The sequence below is a fragment of the Symsagittifera roscoffensis genome, chromosome 3, assembly GCF_963678635.1.
Source record: "Symsagittifera roscoffensis chromosome 3, txSymRosc1.1, whole genome shotgun sequence".
NCBI lineage: Eukaryota > Metazoa > Xenacoelomorpha > Acoela > Convolutidae > Symsagittifera > Symsagittifera roscoffensis.
This window is the reverse complement of record NC_087064.1, coordinates 35,910,373-35,924,681: the sequence shown is the minus strand read 5'-3', so window position 1 is coordinate 35,924,681 and position 14,309 is coordinate 35,910,373. Positions and strand designations below refer to the sequence as shown.

Sequence of the window (14,309 nt, the reverse complement as noted above, 5' to 3'; positions counted from 1 at the left end):
GTTTTTGAAGAGTGAAAGCTTCAATATGTAGAGATTGATTCTGAGAATCCTTTGTTTCCAGATTGACAGAACCAGATTTCACAGTTTTTGCTCCTCCGCCAACTGGAGTTTGCTCCTCCGCCAATTGAAGAGTCAATTTCTTGTTTGGTAGCTTGAGTCGGTTAGCACAGCTGGTTGTAACGAAACTGCATTCAGATCCGCTGTCCAGTAAGGCTCGACAATTGTGATAACCGCCATTTGCAGTTTTCACCTCATTTAGTACAATTCCCAGTATGGTAGTGGAACCGGTAGTACCCCCGTGAACCGCAAATTTTTTTCAGGTCCCGGTTGCTTGTTTGGGTCTGCAGGATGTGAAGTAACGAGTGATGACCCTTTCGACAGGTTTTGCACGTTGACTTCGACTTGCACTCATGATTTTGGTGTCCAAGGGACAGGCAAATGAAGCATAATCGCTTTGATTTGGCTTCTTGTCTTCTATTGGAAATAGACATTTCCTGAAATTTTGTGCATTGATACACGCGGTGATCACCACTGCAGCATGGGCAGATGATCGTCTTAACAGAGTTTGTGTGGTATGTCTGTACTTTGTCATCTTTCTTAGAGTTTCCAGATTGGTCTGAATTTCCTTGATGATTTTTCTATGAATTGAAGCTAACTGGAGGTCCTTCGTAACTTCTAGGGCGCGAGATCGTTCCTCCAAGAACTTCTTCATCTGTTTGATTTTTGGCACGTCACTTTCCGCGCAGGAAAGTTCCCATTGTCTTCTAGTTTCAGAATCTAATTTCTTGGCCAAAACGTGAACCCAGATCAAATCGCATTGATCAAATTTTAGTCCAAGTCCTGTCAGTGCCATCGTGTTTTCCGTGTAGTTATTAATCAAGCGACGTATTGCAGCGGATGACTCCTGCTTCATTGGAGTGAATTCAAAAACTGCTTCCAAGTGAGCGTGTGAGATCATCTTGACATCAGCGTATCGATCCTTTAGAAGTTCCCTTGCGACTGAGTAGTTCGCGTTTGTAGTAGGCAAGTGGGATAGCAAACGAAACGGTTCATCCTTGAGGGCACCCTTTAGGTATTGCAGTTTCTGAACATCAGACAGCGATGCATTTGAGTGAAATGCTCCATCAAAGGAATCTAAGAAAGGTAGCAATTGATCATACCTTCCTTCCGCTAAATGTTGGCTAATTCAGTTTCGGCAACTTCAGGCAAGTATCTTGGTTTCGGCCAGCACCACGTTGGGAAGTGGATTTGTAGGATCCTGTTCCGTTTACGCTGTCGTCATCTTTGTCCGATTCAGTTGAGTATTTTCCTCGGTCATCTAACATAGTTGTGATCATTTCCATCAAACAATCTATTTGAAGGTAGATTTTCTCAGCTTCTTCCAATTCAACTTCAAGTGCATCTTCATCATCGTTTAGAACATTTGAAATTTGCTGATTTAGCTCTTCCAGTTCCTTTTTCTTTCGTTCGCACATCGTGAGATTGGCCTTGAGAGTTCCAATTTCCTTGTAGGTTAGAGCAGATGCCTCTTTGTTGAAGATTGCTGAGACGGCATTTTCCGATCGGGTAATGACACCGGTGTTAGCACTTCTTGATCGCTTCAAAGCAGGAAGAGTGAGCGTCACGTTGCTCATGTCACTAGCAGGTGATGACATTTTTAACTTTCCTCTTTGTTTCTAATCTTTGGTTCGTTCGTGAGTCGCGTTGCACCAAAAATGTTGTGCAGCAAAAGTTGGGAAACGAAAAATCACCAATCCGACTGAATAAAACTAGTGATTGGCAAAGAGTGTAAATTATTTCATGAGTTATAGATAGAAGTCAATTGATTTTTGTTAAATGCGGTTTTAAATAAGTAAATCAGTTCAATCGTAGATTTAGTTCAAGAAGAAAGCTGAGATGTCTTTTTTTAGGCTTCAACAGAATCCACATGCAATGAAGATGGCAAAAACATTCCAGTCTTACGGAAAAACAATCTCTTGCCAGTAAGCAGATTAACCTGTGGTACAACTCAGCGCAAAAACAAGTATAATTCCTAGCGAGCTGATGCCGTATCAGCAAATCAAGCGGCAACAATTAAAGGCGACTTTCTACTTAATGAGAACGGACACTTCCGATATATTTGAAGGTCTGCGGAAAACAGATATCATTGTCATCAAGAGAACAAGTAATCTTGTCTCCAGAAACAAAAGACATAATCCGCCAATCCTCATGGATTATTTAGAACTATATCAATCAAACAATGTGGAACTGAAATCAGTGCCTGAAGTATTATCAAGGCGTACGATAAAACCCTGCGCGAGGCGAACCTGCTACCAGTATCATTATATCTGCAACTGGTTGACCTTCTTTTCCTCTCTAACATCCTCGACGGCCGTTACGATATTGATGCGACACGTTTTATTCAAATGAGCCTAAACACACGACATACACGTGCTAGAGACAGTTCGACATACCCAGGAAGAAGCTTTTAGATCATAACTTTTGGTTTAGGTCGCCCTCCCTGGCCAACCGCCTTCCTCAGCGCGTACAGTTCTTCAAGCCGGTTGCACTCAAGTCTCGGCTGCTTAAGTACTTCTGGTCCCACTTCCAGTCCGACTACCTATGGATGGACTCAGCTACCAGGAGACTATAGGAGGAAACTCCTTTACGTTTTATAACGTATAAATTCTTATTATATACGTAAGTTCCCATTGTCTTCTAGTTTCAGAATCTAATTTCTTGGCCAAAACGTGAACCCAGATCAAATCGCATTGATCAAATTTTAGTCCAAGTCCTGTCAGTGCCATCGTGTTTTCCGTGTAGTTATTAATCAAGCGACGTATTACAGCGGATGACTCCTGCTTCATTGGAGTGAATTCAAAAACTGCTTCCAAGTGAGCGTGTGAGATCATCTTGACATCAGCGTATCGATCCTTTAGAAGTTCCCTTGCGACTGAGTAGTTCGCGTTTGTAGTAGGCAAGTGGGATAGCAAACGAAACGGTTCATCCTTGAGGGCACCCTTTAGGTATTGCAGTTTCTGAACATCAGACAGCGATGCATTTGAGTAAAATGCTCCATCAAAGGAATCTAAGAAAGGTAGCAATTGATCATACCTTCCTTCCGCTAAATGTTGGCTAATTCAGTTTCGGCAACTTCAGGCAAGTATCTTGGTTTCGGCCAGCACCACGTTGGGAAGTGGATTTGTAGGATCCTGTTCCGTTTACGCTGTCGTCATCTTTGTCCGATTCAGTTGAGTATTTTCCTCGGTCATCTAACATAGTTGTGATCATTTCCATCAAACAATCTATTTGAAGGTAGATTTTCTCAGCTTCTTCCAATTCAACTTCAAGTGCATCTTCATCATCGTTTAGAACATTTGAAATTTGCTGATTTAGCTCTTCCAGTTCCTTTTTCTTTCGTTCGCACATCGTGAGATTGGCCTTGAGAGTTCCAATTTCCTTGTAGGTTAGAGCAGATGCCTCTTTGTTGAAGATTGCTGAGACGGCATTTTCCGATCGGGTAATGACACCGGTGTTAGCACTTCTTGATCGCTTCAAAGCAGGAAGAGTGAGCGTCACGTTGCTCATGTCACTAGCAGGTGATGACATTTTTAACTTTCCTCTTTGTTTCTAATCTTTGGTTCGTTCGTGAGTCGCGTTGCACCAAAAATGTTGTGCAGCAAAAGTTGGGAAACGAAAAATCACCAATCCGACTGAATAAAACTAGTGATTGGCAAAGAGTGTAGATTGGCAAATTATTTCATGAGTTATAGATAGAAGTCAATTGATTTTTGTTAAATGCGGTTTTAAATAAGTAAATCAGTTCAATCGTAGATTTAGTTCAAGAAGAAAGCTGAGATGTCTTTTTTAGGCTTCAACAGAATCCACATGCAATGAAGATGGCAAAAACATTCCAGTCTTACGGAAAAACAATCTCTTGCCAGTAAGCAGATTAACCTGTGGTACAACTCAGCGCAAAAACAAGTATAATTCCTAGCGAGCTGATGCCGTATCAGCAAATCAAGCGGCAACAATTAAAGGCGACTTTCTACTTAATGAGAACGGACACTTCCGATATATTTGAAGGTCTGCGGAAAACAGATATCATTGTCATCAAGAGAACAAGTAATCTTGTCTCCAGAAACAAAAGACATAATCCGCCAATCCTCATGGATTATTTAGAACTATATCAATCAAACAATGTGGAACTGAAATCAGTGCCTGAAGTATTATCAAGGCGTACGATAAAACCCTGCGCGAGGCGAACCTGCTACCAGTATCATTATATCTGCAACTGGTTGACCTTCTTTTCCTCTCTAACATCCTCGACGGCCGTTACGATATTGATGCGACACGTTTTATTCAAATGAGCGTAAACACACGACATACACGTGCTAGAGACAGTTCGACATACCCAGGAAGAAGCTTTTAGATCATAACTTTTGGTTTAGGGCGCCCTCCCTGGCCAACCGCCTTCCTCAGCGCGTACAGTTCTTCAAGCCGGTTGCACTCAAGTCTCGGCTGCTTAAGTACTTCTGGTCCCACTTCCAGTCCGACTACCTATGGATGGACTCAGCTACCAGGAGACTATAGGAGGAAACTCCTTTACGTTTTATAACGTATAAATTCTTATTAATAATCATAAAAATAAAAATACCATTGTGATATCTTGCTGGCATTTTCTCAAAGAAATGGCCACAGAATGAAAGCCATCACAAGTAAGTTTTCACCTCATTTAGTACAATTCCCAGTATGGTAGTGGCACCGGTAGTACCCCCGTGAACCGCAAACTTTTTTTCAGGTCCCGGTTGCTTGTTTGGGTCTGCAGGATGTGAAGTAACGAGTGATGACCCTTTCGACAGGTTTGGCACGTTGACTTCGACTTGCACTCATGATTTTGGTGTCCAAGGGACAGGCAAATGAAGCATAATCGCTTTGATTTGGCTTCTTGTCTTCTATTGGAAATAGACATTTCCTGAAATTTTGTGCATTGATACACGCGGTGATCACCACTGCAGCATGGGCAGATGATCGTCTTAACAGAGTTTGTGTGGTTTGTCTGTACTTTGTCATCTTTCTTAGAGTTTCCAGATTGGTCTGAATTTCCTTGATGATTTTTCTATGAATTGAAGCTAACTGGAGGTCCTTCGTAACTTCTAGGGCGCGAGATCGTTCCTCCAAGAACTTCTTCATCTGTTTGATTTTTGGCACGTCACTTTCCGCGCAGGAAAGTTCCCATTGTCTTCTAGTTTCAGAATCTAATTTCTTGGCCAAAACGTGAACCCAGATCAAATCGCATTGATCAAATTTTAGTCCAAGTCCTGTCAGTGCCATCGTGTTTTCCGTGTAGTTATTAATCAAGCGACGTATTGCAGCGGATGACTCCTGCTTCATTGGAGTGAATTCAAAAACTGCTTCCAAGTGAGCGTGTGAGATCATCTTGACATCAGCGTATCGATCCTTTAGAAGTTCCCTTGCGACTGAGTAGTTCGCGTTTGTAGTAGGCAAGTGGGATAGCAAACGAAACGGTTCATCCTTGAGGGCACCCTTTAGGTATTGCAGTTTCTGAACATCAGACAGCGATGCATTTGAGTAAAATGCTCCATCAAAGGAATCTAAGAAAGGTAGCAATTGATCATACCTTCCTTCCGCTAAATGTTGGCTAATTCAGTTTCGGCAACTTCAGGCAAGTATCTTGGTTTCGGCCAGCACCACGTTGGGAAGTGGATTTGTAGGATCCTGTTCCGTTTACGCTGTCGTCATCTTTGTCCGATTCAGTTGAGTATTTTCCTCGGTCATCTAACATAGTTGTGATCATTTCCATCAAACAATCTATTTGAAGGTAGATTTTCTCAGCTTCTTCCAATTCAACTTCAAGTGCATCTTCATCATCGTTTAGAACATTTGAAATTTGCTGATTTAGCTCTTCCAGTTCCTTTTTCTTTCGTTCGCACATCGTGAGATTGGCCTTGAGAGTTCCAATTTCCTTGTAGGTTAGAGCAGATGCCTCTTTGTTGAAGATTGCTGAGACGGCATTTTCCGATCGGGTAATGACACCGGTGTTAGCACTTCTTGATCGCTTCAAAGCAGGAAGAGTGAGCGTCACGTTGCTCATGTCACTAGCAGGTGATGACATTTTTAACTTTCCTCTTTGTTTCTAATCTTTGGTTCGTTCGTGAGTCGCGTTGCACCAAAAATGTTGTGCAGCAAAAGTTGGGAAACGAAAAATCACCAATCCGACTGAATAAAACTAGTGATTGGCAAAGAGTGTAAATTATTTCATGAGTTATAGATAGAAGTCAATTGATTTTTGTTAAATGCGGTTTTAAATAAGTAAATCAGTTCAATCGTAGATTTAGTTCAAGAAGAAAGCTGAGATGTCTTTTTTTAGGCTTCAACAGAATCCACATGCAATGAAGATGGCAAAAACATTCCAGTCTTACGGAAAAACAATCTCTTGCCAGTAAGCAGATTAACCTGTGGTACAACTCAGCGCAAAAACAAGTATAATTCCTAGCGAGCTGATGCCGTATCAGCAAATCAAGCGGCAACAATTAAAGGCGACTTTCTACTTAATGAGAACGGACACTTCCGATATATTTGAAGGTCTGCGGAAAACAGATATCATTGTCATCAAGAGAACAAGTAATCTTGTCTCCAGAAACAAAAGACATAATCCGCCAATCCTCATGGATTATTTAGAACTATATCAATCAAACAATGTGGAACTGAAATCAGTGCCTGAAGTATTATCAAGGCGTACGATAAAACCCTGCGCGAGGCGAACCTGCTACCAGTATCATTATATCTGCAACTGGTTGACCTTCTTTTCCTCTCTAACATCCTCGACGGCCGTTACGATATTGATGCGACACGTTTTATTCAAATGAGCCTAAACACACGACATACACGTGCTAGAGACAGTTCGACATACCCAGGAAGAAGCTTTTAGATCATAACTTTTGGTTTAGGGCGCCCTCCCTGGCCAACCGCCTTCCTCAGCGCGTACAGTTCTTCAAGCCGGTTGCACTCAAGTCTCGGCTGCTTAAGTACTTCTGGTCCCACTTCCAGTCCGACTACCTATGGATGGACTCAGCTACCAGGAGACTATAGGAGGAAACTCCTTTACGTTTTATAACGTATAAATTCTTATTAATAATAATAAAAATAAAAATACCATTGTGATATCTTGCTGGCATTTTCTCAAAGAAATGGCCACAGAATGAAAGCCATCACAAGTAAGTCGCGATGCACATGCGCTGGCTGGGGGATTTCGAGTGGAGGACAAAACGACCATTTAATGCCAGTAAATTAATTTTGTCTTGCTAGTGACGCATTAGTTTCAGTGCCCTTGGCCGGCAGAAAAAATGCCTGCTGTTTTGTTGCCACCAACAATTAGATTAGTCCTCAGAGGAAATCTCACTTAGATTTTTGAGTTGGAATCCCTGAAACTTTTTGATAAAATTAAAAGCAGTTTCCTGAAATTTACATTTCTGAAAAAAATTGCCCCGATTAAGAAAATGTACAAGCTTTTCTGCTTCTTGCGTATGGTTTTGGCGCTATTTGATCTTTGGTCTGATCTTTGATCGTTTCAGATCTTTGATCGCTCAGATCTTTGATCGTTTTGTAAATACTGTCAAAAATTTTAATCCTGATGATGCACAAAATGTGCGAAAACGTTTGAACTAACATTTTATATACCTTATAACCATTTTTGCCTTTTTATTTAAAAAAGGGGGCCAATTAAAATGGGCACTTCCGTCATGCGACGGTACGTGCACAGGTTGGATAGGGCCGTACCAACGCTATATAAATACATCGGCAAAATTTTATGGCTGAATCAAATCGATATTAAAAAATCAAGAGAATTGTCAATTAAAAACTACCCTCCTCGACTATAGCACAGATAGAATTGTCTATGTTGGATGTACTTTTAAGGTTTTTGCACTCCCTAAAGTAGAGGATTGCACTCCTCAGAAGTGCAAAATTTATTTTTGTTCTTATAAAGTTTACTGTGTCCGAACATGATTCGTTCCGCATCTCGCTTAGTTTCTCTGCTAGATTCTGGATGGTTTTGGTAGAGCCTGGTGCTGCTCCTCCGGTACACGCAAAAACTAGTGGAACAAAGCTGCTGTGTTCCACATCCAGAGTTCTTTGTTGGTATATTAATGTTTTGACACTCTCATGATATTTGTAGGCGTCAGATAAAGTTTTGGGGCAGGATTTAGCATTGGGGCGTTCATCAAGTTCGCAACGTCCCTAGGACTCTCACTAAAGGCCAACAAAAGCGAGCTGACCATTTTGGGACCCAACACCAGCCTCAGTGATGACATAATGCGCGAGTTCAACGATCTAATACCAAGCCTTACCGTCACGAAATTAGGCGACCTAGAGACGCTGGGAGCACCGATTGGCCAAGAAGCGCTGGACCGCATGTTGAACGAGAAAATGATTTCTCTGAATACTCTATGCAAATGAATGGAATATGTAGACGCCCACGAAGCATTTTACCTCATCAAAAAAAGTGTTTATTCCGAAACTGCTCTATACTCTTCGCACCGCGCCAACGTTTACAAGGTCAGATATCCTGATTCTTTTTGATGAAGCAATCCAATTCACGCTACAAACAGTACTGAACGTCCACTTAGACGAACAAACTTGGCAACAACTCACCCTGCCCGTTAAATGCGCGGGAATGGGCATACACAATGAATGTAACAGAACTGTCAACCCCTGCTTTTCTATCCTCTGTTAGCAAATCCCGAGCTCTTGTCGATCAAAACAGGATTGCCGGAAACTGATGAACGAGAAGCAGCTGAAAAATGGTGGCTACTTGTGGGAGAAGATGAAACTGCACCGGACAGCGACGATCAGAAGAAACAGAAAAATTGGTATCAATCAATTGCTGGAAATCGTCTCAGGGAGCTTGAAAACGTCTCCACTGAACAAGACAATGTCCGGTTGCAAGGAGCAAAAGGTCGAGGATCCGGTGACTGGATCAACACTCTGCCATCATCCACTCTGAAACTAAAATTAACACACGAACAGTTCCGTATTGCTTCTTCGTTACGCCTTGGCGCCAATATTTCATCATCGTACACATGTGTATGCGGGGCCCAAGCTGACGTTAAAGGTATTCATGCTCTGTCCTGTGCTAAAAGCAGCAGTCGCCACACGAGACACTGACTTGTGAATGAAGCCATCAAACGTAATTTCTGTTTGTCCGACTTTCAGTCTTCTCTAGAACCAATCGGCCTCTCATGTGATGACGGAAAAAGACCAGATGGTATCACTCTCTCTCCATGGAAAAACGGCCTCTGCCTGATCTGGGACTTCACGTGCGTCAACCGCCTTGCCATGTCTAATGTTGCCCGAGGTACCTTCCCAGGTCCGACAATAGCAGACAAAGCAGTAGAAGCAAAGCGAATGAAGTACGAGAGCCTGACCAGAAACTACATTTTCCAACCTGTTGCAGTCAAGCACCTCGGCGACCTCGGAACCGACACCGACGACTTCCTGAAACAGCTTTGCCGCCAAATTATCGCGGAAACCAATGACAAAAGAGCCGGGACTTTCCTCAGATAGCGGCTGTCGTTAGCCGTCCAGATTGGCAATGCAGCCATTGTGAGAGAGTCGATAGAGCGTGCCAATGAAGCAAACGTCCCAGACCCCTGAACAACCCCATTGTCACGAATCACTCCATTCTCGAACTCATTCTTACCTCAATTCCAAGGCCACATATCAACGCCAGACTCCTTGATCATTCCAGACTTTACAAAATTCCCTGCCATTTGAACTGGCATTTTATAGTCTTCTGGTAATCTACCATTTTTGCTTTAATTGCATGACGCACACTTGTGCATCATGCTTTTCTCTTCTTTTAATTGATTTTTTAAAATCAAATCGAATGATATTACATTTCTTTTATTAAATTCAAAATTTTTTTAGCTTTAAGCTATAATAAAAATGTTATATTCAAAGGAAAACAGTGACGTATTCAAAAGTTTTTTTTAGCCTTTATACAGAAATATGCGTTTTGTTTATTATGTTCCCAGCTCTTGATGATTGTAGCTACCAGTTCGTTTTTTCACAGACTGCAAGACCTCAAAAAATACTCGAACAGAAAAAACTCTGTCCTCGGCCTCTTCGAATCCACATGCAATGAAGATGGCTAAAACATTCCAGTCTTACGGAAAAACAATCTCTTGCCAGTAAGCAGATTAACCTGTGGTACGATGGCTGAACCACAGCACATCAACTCAGCGCAATAACAATTATAATTCCTAGCGAGCTGATGCCGTATCAGCAAATCAAGCTGCAACAATTAAAGGCGATTTTCTACTTAATGAGAACGGACACCTCCGATATATTTGAAGGTCTGCGGAAAACAGATATCATTGTCATCAAGAGAACAAGTAATCTTGTCTCCAGAAACAAAAGACATAATCCGGCGATCCTCATGGATTATCTAGAACAATATCAATCAAACAATGTGGAATTGAAATCAGTGCCTGAAGTATTATCAAGGCGTACGATAAATCACTGCGCGAGGCGAACCTGCTACCAGTATCATTATATCTGCAACTGGTTGACCTTCTTTTCCTTCCTCGACGGCCGTTACGATATTGATGCGACACGTTTCCTTCATATGAGCGTAAACACACGACATGCACGTGCTAGAGACAGTCCGCCCTTTGAGCTCGACATACCCAGGAAGAAGCTTTTAGAGCATAACTTTTGGTTTAGGGCGCCCTCCCTGGCCAACCGCCTTCCTCAGCGCGTACAGTTCTTCAAGCCGGTTGCACTCAAGTCTCGGTTGCTTCAGTACTTCTGGTCCCACTTCCAGTCCGACTACCTATGGATGGACTCAACTACCTGGAGACTATAGGAGGAAACTCCTTTACGTTTTATAACGTATAAATTCTTATTAATAATAATAATAAAAATACCATCGAGATATCTTGCTGGCATTTTCTCAAAGATATGGCCACAGAATGGAAGCCATCACAAGTAAGTCGCGATGCACATGCGCTGGCTGAGGGATATCGAGTGGAGGACAAAAACGACCATTCAATGCCAGTAAACTAATTTTTGTCTTGCTAGTGCCGCATTAGTTTCAGTGCTCTTGGCCGGTAGAAAAAATGTCGCTGTTTTTTTGCTACCAACAATTAGATTAGTCCAAAGAGGAAATCTCACTTGGAATTTTGAGTTGGAATCCCTGAAAATTTTAGATAAAATTAAAAGCAGTTTCCTGAAATTTACATTTCTGAAAAATTGCCCCGATTAAGAAATTGTACTAGCTTTTCTGCTTCGCGCGTATGGTTTTGGCGCTTTTTGATCTTTGGTCTGATCTTTGCTCGTTTCAGATCTTTGATCGCTTCAGATTTTTGATCGTTTTGTAAATACTGTCAAAAATTTTAATCCTGATGATGCACAAAATGTGCGAAAACGTTTGAACTAACATTTTATATACCTTATAACCATTTTTGTCTTTTTTTTTAAAAGAAGGGGCCAAATAAAATGGGCACTTACGTCATGCGACGGTACGTGCACAGGTTGGATAGGGCCGTACCAACGCTATAGAAATACATCGGCAAAACTTTATGGCTGAATCAAGTCGACATTAAAAAATCAAGAGAATTGTCAATTAAAAACTACCCTCCTCGACTATAGCACAGATAGAATTGTCTATGTTGGATGTATTTTTAAGATTTTTGCACTCCCTAAAGTAGAGGATTGCACTCCTCAGAAGTGCAAAATTTATTTTTGTTCTTATAAAGTTTACTGTGTCCGAACATGATTCGTTCCGTTTCTCGCTTAGTTTCTCTGCTAGATTCTGGATGGTTTTGGTAGAGCCTGGTGCTGCTCCTCCGGTACACGCAAAAACTAGAGGAACAAAGCTGCTGTGTTCCACATCCAGAGTTCTTTGTAAGTATATTAATCTTTTGACACTCTCATGATATTTGTAGGCGTCAGATATAATTTTGGGGCAGGATTTAGCATGGGGGTTGAAAATTTTTACATCGAAAAAAGTTCAAATGGATTGGCCTCCCCAGAGTCCATTTGTCCTCCCCAGAGGCCTTGATGTCAAGTCGAGCGTCATCTTCAGTGGTGGTTCTTTTATTGTGAACGGTTGAAATTTCGGCTCTATTTCAATATCATGGCATACTTCGTGCAGGAATGTCGCAAAGGTATCGCGAATTTCATTATGACTTAGGTGAGTGTATCCACCTTTGGGACAGTGTAGAGAGTGGGTCAGTGTGAACGGTTGTCCACATGGGCATGTATGTTGGGATGTTTGGTGGTTCCCATCCATATCTCAGATGTAATCCATCTTTAAAATCTGATTTTTTGTCAGTTTTTTTTCTGATTAGCAATTTTGCATATTTTTTATTCTTTTTTGAGAGTAAGATGATCTGTCTCTCATTTTTGATGTTTCTGTTTATCATAGTTTTTTCTGTTTCAGCTATTTCTGGATCACTGTTTTCTAAGGGATCACAAATTGCTTGTGACCACTCATAATTTCGGGAAAATTCCGTGTTACTGAGGTTGTCTTATCCTCCCATTCTTAGTGGTAGTGCAAAAAGGTAGTGATCTTCATCGGTTAAATGGTTGTTACCAGTAGTACTAGGAAGTAGCTGTTGCTGTCTTACGTTTTTCTCAATTTCATCCTTTTTCTTAAATGCTTCTGGAGTTGTTCTGTTTAGAAAGCTCAATTTATTCTGAACTCCCTTTGTGTAGCAGGAACACGCATGTTGCGGTGATGTGTTAGCTATTTTGGAAAACTTTTCAGTTAGGGTAGCTGTCTTTTCAATTTCGCTTTCTATGTATTTATTGCATGCTGATGGTGTTCCTATAACCGATCCAAGGACTCTAAAATCGTCTACCATTGTAATATTTATGCCTTCGAATACTTTTATGGCAATGTCACGACGGTTTTCTTTTACTATGAGTTGACACTTGGAAGGCTTTACATTGTATCCGAAAGCCTTTCCGTGCACATCAGGGTTGTCCAGTATTGCGCGGAGACTCTTAAGATCACCTGCAGCACTTCAATCATCTGCGTACCATTTTTGGGTGACATTTGGTTTTTGCAGGAGCTCAATCAGTGCCATTATCCCAATTCCGTGCCTTGCCATTGCGAGGGGATCACCTTGCGTTGTGCCTTTGGTAGATGTCAAAACCGTGTTATTGACTAAAAAAATTTGAGTGATGTTTATATGAGTTGGCAAGCGCATGATGTAGTGCCGGACAAAGGATTTCTACGTTTTCCAGAGCAAGTTCTCTATTGAGCGAGTTGAAGGCGTTTTCTGGATCAATAAGTAGTATGGCTTCCGTTTCGGGCTTCTCAAACTCGTTCCTCAAGCTCTGGATAGCATATTTGATTCCACACTTCTGGCCTAAGCAGAATTGGAAATTTTTTTCCGAGTTTTTTAAGGGCTGATTTTATACATTGGGTGATTGTTTTGCCAATTATTCTTCTCTGAACTTCACCTATACCCATGACAAGTTGTACGCCGTTAGGTTTTCATGGGCAAGAAATTTACTTGCTATTGTATAGGATAGTTTAGCAATTGTTTTGCAAAGCTCAATGGTTATCTGGTTGAAGTGAGTTAATATCCTTCTCCATTCGCACGCATCTAGACCTGAGGGACCGTGGTTTCCGTGCGTTTTCAGGGTTGATTTTCAAACTGTCTTGATGTTTATTTGTTCGAATATAAAGAGGTGGTATGGCATTGTGTCTTCACTTACTTCAGTTATATAGTTAGTGTTCGCTGTTTTGGCTTGAGGGTGTTGAGGGATGAAATTGAGGGGGCAATCATAAAAAAACACTCAAATGGCCAGGGATAACCATTTTCGTTAAATTCTAACCGTTTTTAGCGATAAACTATAAGCAAACTGTTATATTCCTTTAAGGAAAACAGTCATTAATTAGATTTTTGTCTCTGTTTGTACAGAATTTTACCACCGCTTTTTGTTATAAGGTCAGTAGTATTTGAGGTAAAATGACAATGAACAAAGAATTACTCGCCATGAAAAAGAAGGACGAGATTAGCGAAGCGCTGTATACTAGGTTGAGATCAACGGGGGCGCAGCCGGCGAGGCTGTATGGATTAGCAAAAGTACACAAACAAGGCACACCACTTCGTCCCGTCCATTCTTTACCTGGTTGCTCATATGGCAACCTAAATAAAACATTGGCAAAATTTTTTGATGAAACTGAGGGGCAAACATAGAAACAAACAACCAAATGGCCAGGGATATCTTGGAGAAAACTGAACTGGTCTCTGATGAGAGCATAATCTTCCTTGATGTAAAGAAATTGTAAA

General features: G+C 41.3%; 1 protein-coding gene across 5 annotated transcripts in view; it reads right to left on the bottom strand.

The window, feature by feature from the left end:
• LOC134842571 (echinoderm microtubule-associated protein-like 2) overlaps positions 1 to 14,309 on the bottom strand; it is a 242,525-nt gene that overhangs the window by 205,458 nt on the left and 22,758 nt on the right. The window lies entirely within an intron of this gene.